Source organism: Nannobrachium achirus (assembly GCF_963921795.1).
Source record: "Nannobrachium achirus genome assembly, chromosome: 5".
Lineage (NCBI taxonomy): Eukaryota > Metazoa > Chordata > Actinopteri > Myctophiformes > Myctophidae > Nannobrachium > Nannobrachium achirus.
In genome coordinates, this window is record NC_137814.1 from 73,672,276 (window position 1) to 73,695,395 (window position 23,120).

The following is a 23,120-nucleotide window of genomic DNA, read 5'->3' on the forward strand; positions in this document are numbered from 1 at the left end:
AAATTTGTTCTCCTGCTATACCACAAAATGGAACACCCTACCGCAAGCCCTAAAAGAGTGTAAATCCCGAACAACCTTCAAAATCTGTCTGAAAAGTCACCTACAGACGGCTAGCTTCTACTCGAAAGTTTTAAATAGACCAAGCATATACTTACCTCCCCTTTTCCACTGTAAATATCTGCCTTTTTTATTTGTATTTTTGTATAGGTTATATTGTTATGACTGCTTCCTTTTCTTTTGAATGTGATGATATCCTATGTAAAGTACTTTGATCTGTCCATCTGTCTTCAATGTTATATGAGATACATATAGTGGTTCCTGTGTAAATAAGCTGATAAACTTACTGGGATCTTATTTTAGTTGACCTTGTACCAGTGATGTGTGCTGTCATGAAACTGTACTTTTTCCTATTGCAAACTTATAATGAACTCTTCAATCAATCAATCAATCAATCAATCAAGTTAGCCTCAGACTACTGGGACATCGAAAGGCAGCTGTCTCTCTCGAAAGGGTTGTTGAGTTGAAACATATGGAGGAAATATAGTGAACATGGACACCATTAACAATACTGAAGTACCCATCCGAAAAGAATTGTAACATCCGTGGCCATGGAATAAGCACTTTATATTTGAAATCGAGCATTGTGTGATCCATGGCTAGTTGCGACCGAAGGTCACAGTTAACCATGAGAAATGTAACAGCTTGTCTCTGTTTGTGTACATTCCCTTGACACATCACTGTGATATCACAGGTGACATCATCACAGGTGACATCACCTATGTAAAAGTCCATATATGTAGGGTTGGGGGCGGTAACCGCCGTACCGCGCTATACCGAGGTCTACCGCGGTGTCAGTGTGCTTACCGCGGTAAAAAAGACAAAAAAATGTCTATTTTTTATTGGAAAACAAGCGAGTTTTAAAACGGGAGAAGCGAGGACCGCATGCGCTCCATGCCGCTCTGCTCTGGGCCGTGTACCACATGTTTGGAAGCCACATACATCACTCAGACACACAGACAGTCAGACCTACACAGGGCAGCACAGCAGCGTCGTAGAGGAGTTTGATTGATTGATTGATTGAAGACTTTATTAGAAGTTTGCATAGGAAAAGGTACAGTTTCATGATGGTACAGTTCACTGGTACAAGGTCTACTAAAAGGAGATCCATGAAAAGACTAAGCTTATTTCCACTGGAAACCATTGAAGTATCTCATATAACATTGAATGACAGACAAATAGAACACAGTACTATGCAGTAGATATGTAAAAACAAAAAAGAAGACAGTAAGTCTAAACAAACAGTATATACAAAGAAGGGGCAGGGGAGGGTAGGGTTGGGCTAGGTTCATTTTTTTTTACCAGTTGCGAACGGCTGCTGCCTGTAAGTGGTTTTTCAGGGCAATTTTAAAGGATGCTAGTGATCCACACTCCTTTATGGCCTTCGGTAAGGCTTTCCACATTTTGGTGGTATAACAGAAAAAAGAGTTTGACCCTTTGTTGGTTTTGACTCTGGGTTGAAAGTGATCTGTGGCGCTGCCTCTGGTGTTGTAATTATGGACATCCTTAATGTTTATAAAGTATTTTGACAGGTACTTGGGTATCATAGTGGTGTAGTGTATCTTGTACACCAGGCCCATTGCAAGTTGCTGTACTCTGTCATCTACTCTGAGCCACCCCACTCTTAACTGGTGAGTAGCGGTGAGGTGAGTCTGATAGGGAAGGTTAAGCAGGACCCTAATTAGTTTATTTTGGGCTGTTTGGAGTTTCGTTTTCAGGGCTTGTGGGGCGTCACGATACCATACGTGGACTCCGTAGTCAAAGAGGGGCTGGATTATTGCACCAGCTATGGTCTTCAGTGTGTTGAAATTGACCATCGGGGCGATCCTCTGTAGGAAACGAGTTCGTTGGTTGATTTAATTTATTACTTTAGAAGTCATCTTTTCACTGGAAAGATTAGCTTCAAGGATACAAGAGATTTCGTTTTTTCGTGTTATGACCTTGTCACCCACTTTGATTGTGAAGTTATCGACTTTTTTGAGGTTATGATTTGATCCAAAGAGGATGGACTCCGTTTTTCCCAGGTGAATTGATAATTTGTTGTCGTTAAGCCATGTGCAGATCTTACTTAGTTCAGAGTTAAGTGTCTTTTCAACCTGCAAGTGGTCCTTGCCCGAGACTAGGAGAGCCGAGTCATCCGCGAACAGGAACAGGTTGCAGTCACAAGCAGATGCCATGTCGTTCACGTATATTAGGAACAACAGAGGTCCCAGTATGCTACCTTGAGGAACACCACAGCTTACTGGGAGGGGGGGGGGGACAGGGTACCGTTAATCTCCACCACCTGTTCCCTCCCCACCAGGTAAGATTGCATCCAACTCACTGCTGCGCAGCGCTGTCAAGACAGATGGCTTTTAGTTTCTCAATCAGAATAGAATGATTTACGGTGTCAAATGCCTTCTGGAGGTCCATCATGACCATGCCGCTATATTTGCCGTCATCCGCTTCGCGTTTGATTTGGTCAGTCAAATAGAGAAGGCATGTGTCAGTGGAATGAGATTTTCTGAATCCAGATTGGAACTCGTAAATCAGATTATTCTCATCGAGATATCTTGCAATCTGTTCGTAGACTATTTTCTCCATGACTTTGGATATGGAGCTAAGAATGGAAATGGGACGGTAGTTTCCAGGGTCTAGTTTGCTACCTTTTTTATGCAGGGGGGTTACTTTTTCTAGTTTGAAGTCCTGTGGGACATGACCCTGTTCGAAAGGTTAATTATGTGGGTAATGATTAGAGCAATGGTGGCGGCTGAATCTCTGAGAAATCTAGCTGGAATTTTATCAAGGCCAGTGGCCTTGTGTTGAGGTGGGGCGCTCAGTTTTTTAAACACTTCATCAGTTGTCACTGTGGCAAGTTTAAAACTGTCTTTTCTGACGCCCAGTTTATTGTAGAATTTCTTAACAAATTTTACACCATACCGCCCAGATGGGGCGACCAGTCTTTCAACCAGTGAACGGGCCATGGTGGTAAAGGTTTTGTTAAGATGGGTAGCCACTTCACATTTGTCAGAAATGAGAGCGGCGTCCGAACAGAGTACAGAGCAGCATAAACTTTCTCTGTGATCCACACGACACAAGGATGTTAATACATACCTTGTGTCATGGCAGTTTCTTTTTTATTCATACGGATTACTGGCGGAGCGCGGGCCGCGTGGACTAAAACCGAAAATGAAACTATTTTACTTTTTCCACCGCGTCGCGCGATGAGCCCCGTCCGGCGGCGCGTCAGCGATTTTATAACCTTTTCTGTCAAGTCTTGTAACTAAAACCTGTATATAGCAGCACTCAATCACTGCCATTTGAGAGTTGAGACGTGACGTGAGTTTACAGAATCACTGTACACGATCTGACTACCCGTCCTCTTCTGGTTTGTTCACACAGCTGTTTGTGTCTGAAAAGCCTAAGTAGCTAGCCTACGTTACTATGGTAACCCGACTGCACAGATCTAAAAGCTCAGAACGCGTCGCGGATGCGATGTGTTGTGAGCTTGTAGATCTGTTCCTTTCAAAGCCAGCTCCTTTTTACAGCTGTGCTGTACGGAGAAGTATAACTCGGGCAGTCAGGCTGTGGAGAGGCGACTTTTGGGAAGATGATTGCAATATTTTGGCTTATCGCCGAACCTTAATTAATAGATACGGGGGTGCAGTAATTACCACAATACCTGCGGTAAATGGGAAGACGGTAATCGCGGTAACAAAATGTCGATACCGGCATACCGCCCCAGGCCTACATATATGGATATTTCCCAGAATCCCTTTTATGCCGATATATGAAGATCCCTGATGTCATCAATATTAAGCCCATAATGTATAACAGGACTTCATATGGGAATGCCATATATGGAGGAAGACTGTCCATATCTGTGCGGCTGGTTCAGACAGGAATCTCCATTTATGGTCATAAAAGGGATGTACTGATCTCCATATGGGTAACTGGTCCGATATACATCACTGGCCATGCAGATGGCCAATAATTGGCGCGACCTCGCCCTCATGTTGCCCTGAGGTGTCTTACTAGTAAAATACATACCTGCCGTGTGTGTAACAGGCATACCTGCAGTGTGTGTGGTGTTGTGTGTGTAACAGACATAGCCTACCTGCAGTGTGTAGTTGGGTGTTGTGTAGTGTCTCCATCTCTCTCTGGAAGAGGTTGCACATGATCTCTGCGGCCGCACGGAGGCGCTCCAACACAAACACTCTGACATCGAGCTTCACACGACAAACACTTTGTTGCTTTTCCAAAACACACAATATCTCCTCTCCCACCGACGTCATGTGTTCATTTATCTTCAGCCGTACAGACTCCATTTAGAAGCGTTTTCACTCCTTTTAATATGAGAAGGTTTTCACCACACGCTGTGTCCCAACCACCATGAAACACCAACACTGAGTGAGACACCGCCGCCGAGCGAGCTACAATGAGCGAGTCTCCGTCTCCGTGTCGAACGTTGCGAAGTCCGTCAGAGTTATGTCCTGATAGGGACAGAATAGTACATCTTCGTCCCCCCGACTTTCGGCACCTCCACGCGGTCCAAGTGAACACAGCGGAGCTCCTTGCCCCCCGGCAACCACCGTTATGCTTAGGTTCGTTGGCAAACGGCAGGTCGCGTCCCAAAACCACCATGAAACACCAACAGTTCCTTTGTTGTGGAAACGCCACACCAGAAACATTCTACTTCCGGAAGATCCGGCTTCCGGATCAACGTGTTTAACGCATGCGCAATACTGGATCCAGGCACTGTTGCTCTAATGCCTTTCGCCCCCTGGTGGAGGAGATGTGTAACTTTTACTGAATGACCGAAAGACAGACAGACATAGGCAGACATAGGCTGTATAGATAGAGCATCGCAGTTGAAGCCCCACCCCGTCCTCACTCTGGTGTCGGAAGCGTTTTCCGCATTCATTTCTTCCTTAGACATTTCATAAAGTATTTATTTAAACGTTTTTAAGCCTTGGACAAAGCCACCTCGGCTGGAGAGGGATCATGTCAATATTCACATTTCTTTTTTAATGCAACGATTAATTAAAAAGCTGAAAAAAGGGCAGGGTACAAGACTGTGTACATCATTATCTATCTATAAATGCGAGAAGTCTCTGCGTGTCTGTCTGTCTGTCTGTCTGTCTGTGTGTCTGTAATCCGCGTATCTCGAGAACCGTTCGTCCCACCGGCTTCAGATTCGGCACGCGCGTTCCCCGCCGCGGCACGGAGTGCAGTGCCGGGTCTCGACCCGACCCGACGCGCGGTTTTCCCGAACCGGCGCGAAACGTTCGGAATCTCCTTATTTGATTGTTGGTTTATTTGGTTGATTGTTGACATCAGGCTGTTCCGGAGGAAATCGGCGAAAGCTCTGACTCATTGTGACATCACTTCATAAAAGGCTCTGACATCACGTACGCCACATGAGCCAACAAAAAATCTCTGTGAGTGTGTATGTATGTATGTAATCCGCGTATCTCGAGAACCGTTCGTCCCACGGGCACGCGCGTTCTCCATATATGGGCATAAAATGAATGCCCCCATATATGGGCATAAAATGGATTGCAGACAGACAGATACAGATATCTCCATATATGGACATAAATGGACAGAGGCAAACAGATGGTCAAAGATCTCCATATATGGGCATAAAATGGACGCAGACAGACAGATACAGATATCTCCATATATGGGCATAAATGGACACAGGCAAACAGATGTTCAAAACGGGTCCTATGACAACAGGTATAATGAGGTTTGCATTAAAGGGGGAACCGGCACTGTGTCTGCAACACAGTTGGAGGCACAGACAGATACTCCATATATGGGCATAAAATGGACGCAGATAGACAGATATCTCCATATATGGGCATAAAATGGACCCAGAACTATAACTGCAGTGATCTCCATATATGGACATAAAATGGACAGCGACATACAGACAGACAGATACAGATAACTCCATATATGGGCATAAATGGACACAGGCAGACAGATGGTCAAAACGGGTCCTATGAAAACAGGTATAATGGGGTTTGCATTAAAGGGCGGGGCATTCATTCCCTATTTACATTGTTCCGAGTTGGCCAGGTCGCCGACTAGACGCTGGGCCGCCCACACTCCCAGAATGCATTGCGAATGTTGTTGTTGTTTCCTGAAATATAGCCCTTAAATCACGCTCAGTTTAGTTATCCAGGCCAGCATATGGCCTGAAATGTAGTGATTGTCATCTCTGTGGACGCTCTTATCGTCATCCTTAACATAGTGCATCATATTTGTAAAAGAAAGACGATTGCTCACGGAGTTCTGCTGAAGTGCAATAATCCGCCGGGAAGACAGGGGGCAGTAGCTACTTCCGCGGTAACCACAAGATATGTGAAAGAAGAAGAAGCTAGACCAATCACAGACATCGATTTCACCGGATGTACATGTTTAGCAGTATGGGAAATGCAGTTCTTCTCCGTGCGATCTTGATTAAAACATGTTTTTACTAAAACTAGAGTGATTGCATACATACTCGGGGGTTCTACAGGAGCATATGGAACCATTTGCCTAGTGGTAAGTGTACATTGAATTGCTACGACTTTGTGGCTGATAATGAAAAACCCTATGGTGAAAATGAATGGAAAATGGACTTCCGACACCTCACTGCGATGCTCTATGGCGTGGCTGGTATCGTTCGGTTTCGTTCCCGCCCCAATGTATTTAATGGGAATAACAGGAAAAAACGAAAATCTTGTGCTGCTGTTTTTGCTTGTAAAATTTGCTATAGTGATTTTGGCAACACAAAATCTTTCTAAAATGTCATAAATACATCTACCTAACATCTGAAACAAGAATTGGTGCCTTAGTATACTCATATGCAAATTTAGATCATGTACGTGGCAAATTTGTTGAAGGAAACGCTTCAATATAAGTGATCGTCTGTGACCGTAATTTTGTTATAATGACAAGTAAACTATTTCATGGTTTCACATCAAGAGAAACTCAATGGAATACTTATCTTCATGATTGGGTGTGTCTGGATCTTTAATTTACATATTTCCAAGATGGACGCCACCCGAAAATGAGCTTTACTATGACTTTTACAGTGACAGATGGCTGTTATGACAAAAGCAATATGAACACTTTTGGTCAGTTTTACCTCAGATTCTATCAAGAGTTGTGGGGATGATTGCAGAGAAAAATCTGAGAAAACGTACATACAGCTAAATGTATCTTAAAGATGACATTTTTAATTCATCACATTGCTGAACCACCTCAGCAAGCAAAGACAGACAGAAGTCTAGGTCTCCTGAGCACTGGGAAGTTGGAGATTCTAGAGACTTCATCAGATGGCCTGGCTGAAGACCTTTTACTTGTGTGGCACCTACTGTAGATAGAATAGCTTCCAACATTACAGTTGCTGAATTCTCCTCCAGATGCAGAAGCTCGTTTACCTGGCTTTTCAGCATTCTGTGTAAACTTTCACCCACAGGCTAGCATTATTGGCTACGTTCCACTCATCCCAGCATCGCCAACTGATCCTTCTGTCCTCAGAAAAGAGATGAAACGACTCTTTACTACATAAACACCATTATCACTGGAGATCAGGCAACACCAAGATGAGTTTGGCAATGTAGTTCTGTTGCTGGGAGGCTTCCACCAAACTCACAACTACTGAACATGAAGGCTATTTGCAAGATTATCAGGGATACAAGGGCAGATGATCTGCTTGTTGCAGCAAGTCTTTGTCGAGAAGGAACTGTCAAGAAGATGTTTGTTGAAAAGACATAATACTACCAAACTTTACATGCCCTCAAAGTCCTGTTTGAAAAAGAGATAACTGGCAGAAGTTAGAAATGACGAGGCATCCAGAGATGGCAGTCTTAGGAGATCAGCTACTGCTTTTCAGGAATCATTCAATGAGCAATCAACTGCAGTCCTCTGGGAAAACTTCCTGGAGATGTCAGATATTCTCCAAAGGTTTAACTACTACGAGCGGGAAGGTGACTGGACAGGACATCTCTGTGAATCAGTAAGAATGCTACCCTACCTCACTTTAGTAGGCCACTACAAGTACAGGCAGCAATCTTTACCTTTGTTTTGCCTTAGAATAAGAAATTACCAGAAACAGCTTCAGAGGTACATGAAGCACTGATGGCAGGTGTATTTGTTGGCTGACGAGCAGATGACAGCCACAACAGTAGTGTTTCTGCCAGAACAGGTTGGAAACGGAGTGCCAGAACTGTGAGAATGTTTCAAAAGAAACAAGCTTCATGGGATGATGACTCTGATTAAGCAAGGGTCATTCATCACCATGCTGGCTTTTGGTGGAGATTTGTCGAAATATCTTTTTTGCCACGGACATACTAAATGAGTGAACAATAATATATACCAGAAACACATAGAAGAGCAAGCCCTGGATTACCATAACATGTGTGTATCTCTGAGAACCATTTGGTTCCATTTTTACAATCTCAGAGTTAAGGGCGTACTAGTACTGATTGGACTCCTAATATGCCAAAATGTCACAATGTCCATAGATATATTCTGAAGAAAACCTGTCGACTTTGAATTCAGCAAATTGGGTCTTATGATAAAAAATAAGACATTATAAGATATAAAATCAGCCACTGACACATTTTGTCCGTAGTACAGACAGACATATTGATGACCCCTGGATGAAAAAGTGATAGGGATGAGTAATATACGCACCATGTCAGCATGTAAAATGAGCTAAATACTTGTTTTATTTCAAGTTTTACTTTCATCACATTTAAAAGCAATACATACATGTGAGAGGAAAAAGTTTAACATTTGCTGTCACAGCACAGCCTTACATTTACTTATGCTGCCAACATTTGTATGCGTTTTTGTTTTGGTTGGGGGGTGTCTTGATATAGCCTACAAATGACAGATGTTGGAACACTCTGTGGTACTTAAATACATATTTTATACCTGACATGACCTTTTGTGCATTTATTATAGTCTTGTCCATTTTGGGAATATTTCCAATTTAGGGGGGTGTGATAGCAGTTTGATTGATTTTCATCCATTTCTGGCCAAGGTACCTTTCATTACACAGTTGGCTGTGAGATATGTTATGTATGAGACGTGCCAATCACATACATTGAGGCGTTTTCTTAAACAAATTTGCTATATTTCACAATCTAAATTCACATATGAGAATACTAAGGCACCAATACTTGTTTCAGATGTTAAGTAGATGTATTTATGACATTTGAGCAAGATTTTGTGTTGCCAAAATCAATATTTTACAAGCAAAAACAGCAGCACAAGATCTTCGTTTTTTTTTTCGTTTTTTTTTTCAGTTTTATAAAAAAAATCTGGCTGGTGCCAAAAGTCGTCCAGGTTTCGTGCCGAGAACTTTTAACCCAAAGTCTACAATGGTATTGTCTATGTAAAAATGCATTGAATGAGTAGTGCCAAGACGTGGGAACGAAATTCATTTTCTAAGCACTTTTCCTTATAACGCAATATCGCCTAACAGACAGACTGATTCACTAGGTAAAGTCAGTAGAATGTGCGTGGGGAGGAATCATTTTGAATATCTACAGTGTGGAGTACATGGGGTTGAAAAAAAGAAAAATCATAACAACACTATGTTGTCTTATTTAAAAATATGTTCACTTATTTTAACCACCTTCCCAGTCAGTCAGAGTTTGATGTGGAAGTATATGCAGGATGTAAATTGCATAGGCCTACAATAGAGGGAGCAATCTGCAATCTACCATGGGTTGAACCAGATTGGTGGAGCTCTCTCTCTCTGGTGCTGTGCTTGTATGTTGTTAACACCACTGAAGTAGTTTTACACATGCAGGAAAGTTGCTGAGCCTAGTTGCAGATCTACCATCAACACGTTGCTTCACGTCACGTACGTTGCAAGCTTGTAGATCAGCTACTTTCACTACTTCTTAATTATAATGTTTATGTAGGCTATTTATGAGATTTCTTAGATATGTTTGTTTTATTGTTTTTAAAATGTATACACATGCAGCAAAAGAAAATGGGATTTTAACTCAAAAAAAGTTGGTCTGTGGCCGGGTCTCGACTCCCAACCCACTGTTTGGGAAACAGTCCTCTACCCCTCTAGCCATCCCAGTGATCCCAGCCTAGCATAATGAGCAGGGGTTCAGAGAGTTCTAGGTGTGACGCCAGGCAGTAGCCTCACCAAGTTTGTTTTGGGACGTCTTTAATTTATTTATTTAACATTTGTTTGTGACACATTTGTTCCCTGACACAAAACATTTTCAAATTTGCATCTACGCGGACATTGAACAGGAATTACAGCGGAATTACAGCTTATATGTATTGGCACTGGGTGGAAAAACGTTGGTTCAGTGAAGTGACAATTTAAGGACTTGTATGACCTTTGTAATACAAAAAAGGAAAAACTTAAAGCAAGAGGGGAAAAAAGACTATTACTGTATTAAAAGTAGTCAACAAACTATGAAATAAAAAATCTGCCATTTCCACAATTTCTATCTGTGGAGCTGAGTCAAACAAAATGCAATGTCTCAACTGCTATATTCCAAGTGCTTATCAGGTTGGGGGAACCCCAGTTCAAATATGATTATTTAGGGGGTCACAGCCTGGAAAGGTTGAGAACCTCTGGACTAAACCAGTGGTTCTTACATTTCCAGGACGCCCAAATTGATGCTCTTATTAGCCCATGTTTTTGAATGTTTTGTGCCAGGGACACCCAGAAGAGAGAAAAAACACAACACAGATGTCCAAGCTTGCAGTGTGGCAGAAAGTAACGCAAAGTGTGCCAGCAGATCTGCTATTCTTCAGAACCCGCTGCAATTCAGCCTGACAGCGTGTCGTGGGTTCAAGTCCCGATAAGTGTCACTCCCCATCTCTCTGTCCCCATTTCCAACCAAAACAATATATTGATATAAAGAAATAAAGAAAGGAATGAAAAAGAAAAAAGAATGATAATGATATGTTAATAAACTATGCAGCCTGAAATTAAAGAATAGTGATAGTCTAAAAGTAGGGCTAAGCATTGTCTGTGGTTAAATTTAATGTTAAATATCTCTATATTATGATAGTACTCATAGCTATGGAGTGTTTGCTCAGTAACGGGCCGCCATGTCTCTCCGGCTCTTGATTAAAACTAAACATATTTTTAGGTTGGGATGCAAATTGTGTCCAAAGATAGAGAACTCAGTTCGATGCATTTTAAATAAGACATAAACAGGGAGACCCACACATAGCAACAATTGTTGCTGTATTATTCACAGCAGTTACTATGGGTAGACTTGTATTGTTCACAGCAGTTAATATGGTAGACTTGTATTGTTCACAGTAGTGATAATGGGTTAACGTGGATTGTTCACAGTAGTGATTATGGGTAGGCTAGTATTGTTCACATAACTTATGGGGTAGGCATGTATTGTTTGCAGTAGTTATTATGGGTAGGCCTAAGGCCGCGTTCACACTGAAACCTGATATATCGTCATTCTCAAACAACAGAGAAGATATATGACGTGACTGTTTGTAGGAAGCCCAAGTAAACAACTTCCGTGAACCACACATTTGATTGAACATTTGTTATGATGTTTGCTTATAACATATAACATACATGTAGCAGTAAACCCTTTTTTAAAATACTTTATTAGAAGTTCACTAGAGGGAAAAAGAAGGAAAAAAAGCACAGGAAAGTACAGTATAATACAAGGTTGTAAGAGGATGTTAACCTAACAAAGCACCATGGTTGTTTCCACTGGCGTCCTTTGACACATTAGATACTATGCAAATCACCAACAGAAATCAGAAACCAAACATATGTACAGCAGAAAAATCAGAAATAAAAATACATTTACAAAACAGTCAGAAATAGGGTTGGGTATCGTTGGCGATACTTTTAATGGTATCGATTCACTGACGTCGATACTATCGAGTATCGGTTCACGTAAAAACAAAAAAAAAACAAAAAAACGTTTGAATGCACCCCTTGCCGGTCGCATCTATAACAGTTGGGCTACTGAAAGTTGAATGACTGCTTTAGTAGGCTACACTCGTTACTGTGAAAATAGCAGAGAAAGAATAGCCTATAATGTTTATTATTATGATAATGATCCAACATCTATAAAAATAGGCCATAGAAAAAGGCAAATGATAATTATAATAATAAATAAAAATTATTGAAAATGGTATCGAAAAAGGTATCGTATCGATTCCCAGGTATCGAAAAGGTATTGTATCGATTAAAAGGTGAACGATACCCATCCCTAGTCAGAAATCATGTACAGGATAATGACAATCAACAGAAAAAGTGTGTGTGTGTGTGTGTGTGTGTGTGTGCGTGTGTGTATTCCCTTCCTAACTGTGTCCTGGAAATGTCGGGAGGCTCTCACTTTCTTAATTCTCAAAAAACTCTCTACAATTCAGATTTTTCTACAATCAGTGGGGTTTCAATTCATTGTGTCAATTGTGTTTACCGTTGAAATGTTATTTGAGTGCCTGAAAGTTCCACTGAGAAGTTAATAACATGTAACACGGCAGCACTAATGAATAGTTTGTGATTGTCACACCTCAAGGCCTGGTGTTAAGACGTTCATAATAGTGCCGCATGATTCCTAAGTATCTTGACCAAGAATCTGCTGCAAACGGCAGTTAACGCTTCCAGTGCCAGCCCCTAGAGGGCACCAAAGAATGCCAGACTTTCTCTTATAGGGGACTGCATTAGCATCCGGGGGCTCACATTGCAGTGACGCGCGTGCTCACGTTCGTGCACGTCATGGAAAGGTCCCGGATGATAATGCTAACAGAATAGCTATTCCCATTTTGTCATTTTAAAGATAATTTTTCGGCGATTTTGCCGTAAATAAACCTCGCGCCACATCCCTAAACACACAATCCAGAGATATGGGCCTCCAAAGATGTGGTTTTTCATTGGATTCGGCGGCGATTCGCGGCTACGTTCGCGGCTAACGGCCGGCATGGCTTCCCCAGGATTTGGACCACTGGATTTTAAATTTAGGCTCAGGCTTCAGAAGGCCTCGGATCATTTTATTCATTTCATTAAAAATCCCGAACATGTTCGGGATAGGCACACTGGACTACGTTCCGGAAGCGGCGCTGAACATTCGGTGAACATTGGGGGTCTCAAAAATGTATTTTAAACCATTTTTAATGGAATATATCGTCGGACCATGTAAAATGGCTAGCTGGCTAGCGTAGGACGAGCCAGGACCACCCACGGCTCTACAAGCAGCTCAGGGTAAGTCAATTAATAATAAAAAAAAAAATGTTTTGGATTGAACATATCCCGAACATGTTCGGGATAGGCACAGAATGAGTTAAAGGTTTGTCTGCCTGAATGTTTTATATTAGAATTGATCATTCTTTTCTTTTAACTGTATAAGCAACTGGCTTTGCTGCTACATGAGACATTGTGTGTTTTTGATTTAAAAAAAAGCCTTTACCACAAAATGTAAAAGCATAGTGCTTTTCTGCCCCTGTATTAGAACTCATATGTATGTTTATAGCTTGCATTTGATTACACCCTTTACCAAAAACTGTACAAGTAAAAGGCTTCCCCCTGTATGAGGTCTCATGGGTACCTTTAGCTTATCAGAATCCTTGTGTGTTTTTTTAAATCACCACAATTACCACAGCCTTTACCTTAAGCTGTACAAGTAAAGGGCTTTTCCCCTTTATGTGTCCTCATGTGTGATTTCAAACTAGTATGATCAATACAGCCTTTACCACACACTTTACATATAAAGGGTTTTTCCCCTGTATGAGTCCTCATGTGTGTTTTCATGTGACTCATTTCACAAAAGCCTTTACCACAAACTCTACATTTAAAGGGTTTTTCCCCTGTATGAGTCCTTATGTGGCTTTTCAAATGACTACTGCTAGTACAGCCTTTACCACAGATTGTACACGTAAAGGGCTTTTCCCCTGTATGACTCCTCATGTGTACTTTTAGCGCATTACCAACACTAACAGCTTTACCACATACCGTACAAATAAAAGGTTTTTTTTTCTCCCCTGTATGCGTCCTCATATGTTCTTTCAAACCACTCATTGAACTCCAGCCTTTACCACAAACAGTACAAGTAAAGGGCTTTTCCCCTGTATGTGTCCTCATGTGTAATGTTAGCTGTACATTTGTACCAAAGCCTTTACCACATACTGTACAAGTAAAGGGTTTTTCCCCTGTATGAGTCCTCATGTGTACTTTTAAACTACCGCTTTGACCAAAGCATTTACCACATACAGTACACATAAAGTGTTTTTCCCCGGTATGCGTCCTCGTGTGTATTTTTAATGAATCTGTTCGTCTATAAGCTTTACCACAATCTGTACACGTAAAGGGTTTTTCCCCTGTATGAATCCTCATGTGTTTTTTTAGATCACTACTACCACGCCATCCTTTCCCACAAACTGTACACGTAAAGGGGGTTTTCCTGGTATGAGTCCTCATGTGCACTTTTAAATCACAACTCTGACCAAAGCTTTTAGCACAAACTTTACAATTAAAGGGTGTTTCCACGGTATGAGTCCTCATGTGTACTTTTAGCTCATCACTTTGACTACAGGCTTTACCACAAACTGTACAATTAAAGGGGGTTTCCTCCATATGAGTACTCATGTGTACTTTTAAATCACGACTCTGACCAAAGCCTTTAGCACAAATTGTACAATTAAAGGGTTTTTCCCCTGTATGAGTCCTCCTGTGTTGTTTTAACTCTTCACTTCGTCTAAAGGCTTCACCACAAACTATACAAGTAAAGGGCTTTTCCCCTGTATGAATCCTTGTGTGTCGTTTCAATGCACTCCTTTGAGCAAAAGCTTTACCACAAATTGTACAAGTAAAGGGTTTTTCCCCTGTATGAGTACTCATGTGTTTTTTTAGATCACCACTATAACCAAAGCCTTTACCACAAACTGTACAAGTAAAGGTTTTTTTCCCTGTATGAGTCCTCATGTGTACTTTTAGCTCATCACTTTGACTACAGGCTTTACCACAAACTGTACAAGTAAAGGGTTTTCCCCCTGTATGAGTCCTTGTGTGTTTTTTTAACCAATCACTTCGACTAAAGGCTTTACCACAAACTATACAAGTAAAGGGGGTTTCCCCTGAATGAATCCTTGTGTGTCGTTTGAATGCACTCCTTTGATTAAAAGCTTTACAACAAATTTTACAAGTAAAAGGTTTTTCCCCTGTATGAATCCTCATGTGTACTTTTAAATCCCCACTATGAGCCCAGCCTTTACCACAAACTGTACAAGTAAAGGGCTTTTTCCCTCTATGAACAACTGTGTGCCTCTTCAGATGTTCCTTGTGATTAAACATTTTGCCACACTCGTCGTCAGATTGAGAACAGTGTGGAGAGAGCTGGTCACCACCAGTTGGTTGTGATGTCCCACAGTCCTCTAAATCAGCTTGTGTTTTCATGTGTTCAGTTGAGGTAATGGCTACAGCCTCTTTATCTCTGTTTTCATCATCACCTTCGCTTTTCACTGCTAGTAATGTCACCGTTGATCCATCAGCCTCCTCTTGTAGTAGCTCCTCCTGTTCCTCTTTAATCTGTGGCGGTTGTGGTTCCTCTTGGTCCAGCTCCTCTTTATTGGGGGGGGGGGGGGGGGGGGGGTGAAAGAACATTAAGGGTGTAACTTTGGATTATTTCACACACATATCCTGTGTTTTATAGCTTTGGTAGTTGGAAGACATTCAGCTCTAAATACATTTTCCATTTCCAAACCACAAGTCTATTCACTCACATTCATCAGGGTTCGAATTATACCCAGAGAGCCATGGGGGCCGTCACACTTGGGAGACAATCTTGCCGGCGCCAGCCGAAACTTCGGGTATTTTCGGATATAAAGTCGGCTAAAATTGATATTTTCCGATATAAAGTCAGCTAAAACGGGTTTCGTTTATTAAATTACATATATTTTTTTCCTTTCACAATATCATTTCGGGTGTCTTTGGGGCTATAATGAAAGGCTAATTGAATTAATTCATAGTTGAACAATGTTAGGGAACTCCAAGACTGACAGGCATTGTGATACAGAGTAGAGAATAAAAATAAATAAAATCTAATAGCTAAAGTGAACTGTAAACAAGCCTTTCCATTTGCAAATAGGCCTACATTTATGGACTGACCATTTAGAGGAGCCTATAATAATTATAATTTTAATGATTACATAGCCTACTTTTAGTCTCATAATTATTAATGCCTTCTCTGCAGCGAGATGTAGGCTACAACACATACATAAGCATGATTACATCACTTTACAGATCTTTAGCTCACAACGCGGTGCGGCACGACGCCTTGTGAGTTTTTTAGATTGAATATAGGGAGCATGCTTACAATGCGCAACAGCGCAACCGTCGCATAATAAATTGGTTGTTAGTGTATCGATCACAGCTGCCAGTCTAGTGCACTGCAGAAAGACAGACTGCTTGAGAACGATACATTTTCCAAAAGTATAAAGAGGAGGAAACAGTGGAAAGGGGCAAACGAATGTTGTTATCCTACCTCTCAATTGTTTTTTAGCGGCTTTCGGTCAGCACTCTGTGTGTGTGTGTGTGTGTGTGTGTGTGTGTGTGTGTGAGAGAGTGTATAAGTGAGAGAGTGAGAGAGAGAGAGAGAGACAGCTGCGCTTCCTGACTGAATAAAAGAATAAGAATCTTTCAGGTGGGAATACGTTTATCTATTTGGACATTTAGGTATGATACATATGGGACTGTCAGTCCAATATCGAAAGAAAGGCGAAAAGAGACCCCCATAGGGGTTTTTGACTATGGGGGCTCAGACTTATCTATGGGGGCTAAGCCCCCATTGGCCCCCACTTAATTCGAACCCTGATTCTAATTTACCAACACATGCTTGGAGTAAATTCCAGTTTGGATCTGTGTGCTCTTTGTAACTAATAAACCTTACAAAAAAAGGGAGAGATGGAGAGAGAGCATGAAACGTACTGTTGTCCAGGTGGTTTTCAGGTTCCTGTTTAACAGAAACACTCCAACTCATCTTCACCTTCAGGCTGGACTCTGCACACTGGTCTGCAATGAAGGAATACAATAAGGACTTTAATAAGACTTGCCACAGTGCTCTATGATTTATTACTGCCGATGGTTTTCACACCCATCCTTGCATATTTATATGAAAAAGTTGTTTGCCATCTCTCGCAGTTGGTAGAGAGCAACATTGTAATATATACTGTATCAGGGGCGCAGATTTATCGTAATCAAATCGATTTTATAAATCAAATATTTGGTCTGGTAAGCTTCCTTTGTATGGTAAATGGTGCATTCACATAGCACCATTTTTCCAAGGCACTTTACCTAGATTGTGCATTGCATTCACCCATTGACACACCGGTGCCATGGCATTGGTCCGAAGGTTCATTAGTCCGAATTTGTTAAGAATACTATGCCTATCTCTAACTCTAACCTTAACCTCAGTAACCCTAACTAAATACGGACTAATGAACCTTCGGACTAATGGGCAGTCCCCGACACACCAATGGTGGAAGAAACCATGCAAGTCAACAACTTGTTCAGCAGCCAGGATTTTAGTTCTGCGACCAAAAGTAAACAAACTCATCTGCCATTTTAAATCGTGAATTTCCACGACATGGACACGATGGTGGCTTCCGGGTCTCTTTTGGGCTCTTAAGAATAAGTCAATGGCGGACCTCTATTGACAAACAATTACCAAAATAATGGTTAACTTGATACACTACACCAGTGGTTCTCAATTTTTTTTTAGCTCGGGGCACCCCTATTTTTTTTCCATCCGAGGCACCCTTACATTATATCCATAATTTTCACTCCCAGCACCTTATATTTATAGCATATTTTAGCGAGTATGTCTTGCGAGGAAAACAAGATAATAGCCTTATTGGTTAGAACTGACTGGAAATAACTTTGTACTTAAAGTTTAAAATGATACTAAATATATTTTGAAATGTCCAAATAAATGTAAAATATTATCAAATGATCTTGCGGCAGCCCTAGACTGCAATCGCGGCACCGTCTCCCACTTTGAAAACCCCTGCACTACAGTACTCCACCCAAGATATCCATGTACCTGACAATACTTTAAAAATGTCAAGGATGTCCACAATTACAACACCAGAGGCAGTGCCACAGATCACGTCCAGAGTCAACTCAAACAAAGGGTCAAACCAAGCCTCCAGAACCTAGGGGGAGGGCTGAAGCGTCATGGAAATGGTGGCCATTTTGAGGTACTGCAGTTGGGGCCAGAAACATGAACATGCATTTTGGCTCCGCCCCCTCTATTCCAGGCAACTGAATCCTCTGTCGCTCTCACCGCATTAAACCAGGAAATAACCTTGCGACTTATTACTTCTTATTCTGTGTTTATTAAACTTAGCGAATCTCTTAGTTACACCAACATTGTTCTTATAAAACAGTTAGTTTACTCATAATTATTACTATTTCGAAGATCGCTTTTCGTCATTTTGACAGCAGGCTGTCCGCCATTGACTTTTCATTGGCTTCTTCAAGCCAGAATATTTTTTTTTCTTGTTTTTACGTGTAATGCTAATGAAGATTTTGAATCAAAATTGACCTCAACTCATATAAATGCATGGTTTGATAACCTAAAAGTAGGCGAAAGCCATTTCTGAGTAGGCCTATGTTTGCTTCCATCACCCCACCTCTCATGCTCTTTTCCTGGGCAGGTGATCGGCTCTTCCCCGGTGACCACAGTGTGCTGCATGGAACATAGGGCTGTCACGATATGCCATTTTACATGACGATTAATTGTCACTCAAATAATTGGCGATTAACGATTTAATTGTGTATTTGTCGTTGATAATTACATTTCTGTTTGGCTTGTAGGCTTGAAGTTGCACATGGCAGATATGACACATAACCTAAATATACAAAGAAAGGACAGGCATATTTGCCAACTTTATACTTAAAAAAGAACATTGATAGTGGAAATAGCCGATCTACAAGCTCACACGTGAGCTTGTAGATCGGCTATTTCCACTATTTTTTTAAAATTGTATTTTATATATGAACATGTTTCAACATGGAAACGATTATGACGATTATGAAAAATAATCACGATTATTTCAAAAAATCACGATTAAACGATTATGTAATAATTGTGACAGCCCTAATGGAACATACATTCCCGAGTGTGTGACAGTGACAGAGCGGCAATTTTTGTTATAAAACATTTTACCTACTAGCAGCTGTGCTTGTTAAAGTACTGAATGTTGGGAAACGTTACATATAAAATGTATAAAAGAAAAACTATTGTAAACAAGCCATGGGAAGAGATATTTCCATAGTTATCCATACCAAGCAGGCACACAATTGAGACATTACTGACAGGTGCCACTCAGTGTTGGGCAATATTACTTAGGAGAGTAATCGTTACTTATTACAAGCACCCCTTGTAGAAAACTGAGCACTATATAACTAAGTATAACTATGAAGTATATTTTAAAATAAAATATGATTTATTTTTAAATAATCTATCTAAGTCTAGTGGATGGCAGAGTAGGCTATTCTACACACCTGATATACAAAATAAACAATAGTGAACTGTATAAGAAATAAATAAAAATACAAAGGTGAACTATATTATTTTTTTATTTTATGCATTTCACTTGCTTTGATATATTGAGAGAATATATTGAGAGACTGTTCACATGCCACTAGGCATGTGAACATCAATCTCTGGAGACCGAGATAATGATAATCATAATAATGAAGGCTCAGTTCCATTCTGGTCAAACAGAGTAAGGGTGCTGATGGCTCCAGTGTTGGCTCACTGGAAACACTGCTACACCAGTGGGCCTCAAGGTGTGGTCCAGGGACCCTGGTTTCTTGAGGGGGTTTCAAATGGCAATTTCAAATCAACCCATAAGGTTCCATTTGAACTCTCTCATATATGTTATCTTCATTATTTGTCTATCAGTCAAGTCCTCCTCAAAATGACGTACTCTATCAGTCAAAATGATGTAATCCATACATGGGCAACAGGCGGCCCCACCTTCGCGTAATGCGGCCCGCAGGTTAACACATATGGTGGAAACCCTGAGTTTCCCGAGTTTGTATTGGTACTAGTGCTGTGCCAACCCCGAGTTTCCCGAGTTTGGGCCGTTTTTGTAAAAAAAAAAAGAATATTTTTTTCAAAAAAAAAAATGTTTCAAAAAAAAATTTTGGACCTCCAGAAATGTATTAGGCATGATCGCGATCGCGAAATTGCATGTTTAACCCCCATACCAATAAAAAGCAAGAAAAAGTCCGCACACCAAATTTGATGTTCCCAATACTTGGTTTTTACTATTGGGGAACATCAAATTTGGTGTGCGGACTTTTTCTTGCTTTTTATTGTTGATTAACTTTAGTCCAGCAGGCCCAGGATGTGCATGCCTTTTATAGCTGTTTGGCAGCTTTTGTTTCCTAACCCCCATACCAACCCATTCTTTCAAACATGGCAGCCATGTTTGTTTACATCTGAAGAAAACATAATGGCTAATAAATCATGAATGCCTGAACGGATTTCCAAGCGGATTTTTTTGTTTGAAAGCTGTGAACAGCATCTACACACGTGGTGCATCATCTAGGCATGGGCGTGCACTTTTTACACACTTGCACAATTACATGGAAGTCTATGGTAACCATGGCAACGCGAGACATTGAAGAGAAAAGATCATAGCAACATGAGTGTTAATACCAGAATACTGATATATTATTGATTTCAGCTGTGTCAATTCCAAAAAATGACCTGCTTTAATTCCGTCAGTCTGTATTAGTAGCTTAATGACTAGTACCGGTATTAAAAATGTATTTTTTTTATGTCCAATGTATTTGTATTTAAGTTCATGAATTTAACATGAGTATATAACTAAATGCGTTTGAGCTAGTTTGAGCTTGTAGATCTGCTTTTGCTTATTTTGTATGAGATACTAGAATGACAAAATAGGATGAAACAATATGCAATGTGGCCCTCTGGAGTGAAGGTGGAAATAGAGTGGCCCTCGCCGTCATCAAAGTTGCCCACCCCTGATGTAATCTATCAGTCGAGTTCTCCTCAAAATGACACTGCCTTTGTACCGACAGAGGCAGGGCCCTTAGCCAATGAGGTGCAGCCAAAGGGTAGATCTTTGCAATCTGCATTTCTAGCCGTCTGTCTCTCAACTCTCTCTGCCGAGTTCTCTTTCTCTCCTCCTTTACTCTTTCGTTTCGTTTCCAAGTCTGACCTGATGTTAACATAATAGCTTAACACACCCACCAACGCATCATACTCTGCCACTGTCTGATTTACGGCCCTGGACAAGAACTGATCTGCAAGTTATAAACATGTTAGATTGTGATGCATTATAGATTTCAATTGACTTGCAAATTGAAAAGCTATTTGTTGTGCAACACCAGCCTGCAATTAAGCATATATCAGCAGGATGATCCAATAAGGTTAGGTTAGGTATTCCTAAACGCAACATAGAGGTTGTGTTTAGGAATACCTGGTGGCGACCGTTCCAAGGTCGCCGGCAATTGATCCGGGGCGAGCGTGATTTGGGCTTGAATACCTGTATTCATTAAAACAGTACTGTACAACCTCCTATAGGTTTAAACTACAGTAAATAAAACAGTACTTACCTATCCTGTACAACATTACTATAGGTTTAAACCACAGTAAAAAGAAAGAAAGTACATACCTATCCTGTACAACTTTACAACAGGTTGCATCGTTGCATCAAACAGTCCACGTCCCTCGTCCGTCTCTCGCTGTTCCTCTGACAATGTTGAACATGTTTGGGAGGCCATCTCTCTAGACTCTGTAGACCTCTCCCTGTGGTGCTCTGTGGAAATCACCAGTAGAAAGAACTTTTAGTTATCATTCAGTAATCGTATATTATATCATGATGTAATCAAATCAAACTATAGACATTTACTATGTTCTGTTCACTTGAAAAGGTGCAGTCACTACTAGTTGTTCTAAGTGCTAAAATAATTGTCCCCACCCTGATGTAAACACCTGGTAAAATAATAAAATCACACCCATGTGAACACAGGTGTGAACTGAGCGGTGTAAGGCAAGCTGGGTGGTTCATATCTCCTTTTATGGGCCTTTCTGTCTGTAACATCAGCTGTTATCAAGATAGCCTATCTACAAGCCCACAATGTTTTGTAGCATGACCTGTTGAGAGCTTGTAGATCTGCTCCTCTTCGAAGCCATATGATCAGTGTTGCCAGATTTTGCGAGAGGAATAAGACCAAAAGAGGCCACATGCTACTCAAAACTGGTAACGATAAACCTAGCCTAACCTTCTCTGACTCTTCTATTATAAATACCTTTATTTTGCATTGTTTGGTTTTTCACAACTGTTTTTCCCCCTGCATAGTACTGTATTCTGTCTGTCATTCACAGTGTTGTAATGTAACTAAGTACATTTTTTTAAAATACATTTGTATTGTTTTTTACGCACAACACAATACATACAATCACACACATTCACTTGCATTCACACACACACACACACACACACACACACACACACACACACACACACACACACACACACACACACACACACACACACACACACACACACACACACACACACACACACACACACACACACACACACACACACACACACACACACACACACACCACCTGCACATGCCCATCAAATGACATTGTTCACATCATCCTTCTCTTTTCTTTTCCTTTTTCTTTTCCTTTCCTCCTCCTGTTCTCTCTTTCTCTTTAGCCACACATCATTATTTCCTTTAGGTTCTTGATTCCGTGGCGTTCATATACATCTCCCAAAGCCGGTCAAAGTCACTTTGTCTACCTCTAACCACATAGGTTAGCCTCTCCAGCACGATACACCCTTAATGTTGGGGCTTTCCAACATAATGCCACAGCTCTTCTAGCTTGGATAAGTCCAAAGTCAAAGATTTTAGTTTGCTTTGCTGATAGTCAGAGGATATCTTCAGAAATATTGTCAAATCCTGGAATAAATTCCTTACCAAAAAGTTTCTTCACCAATGTGTTTGTAAAGGTGTCTAGTAACACATCTCACAAAGACTGAAATTCAGTTTCCCTAGGAGAATCCAAAAC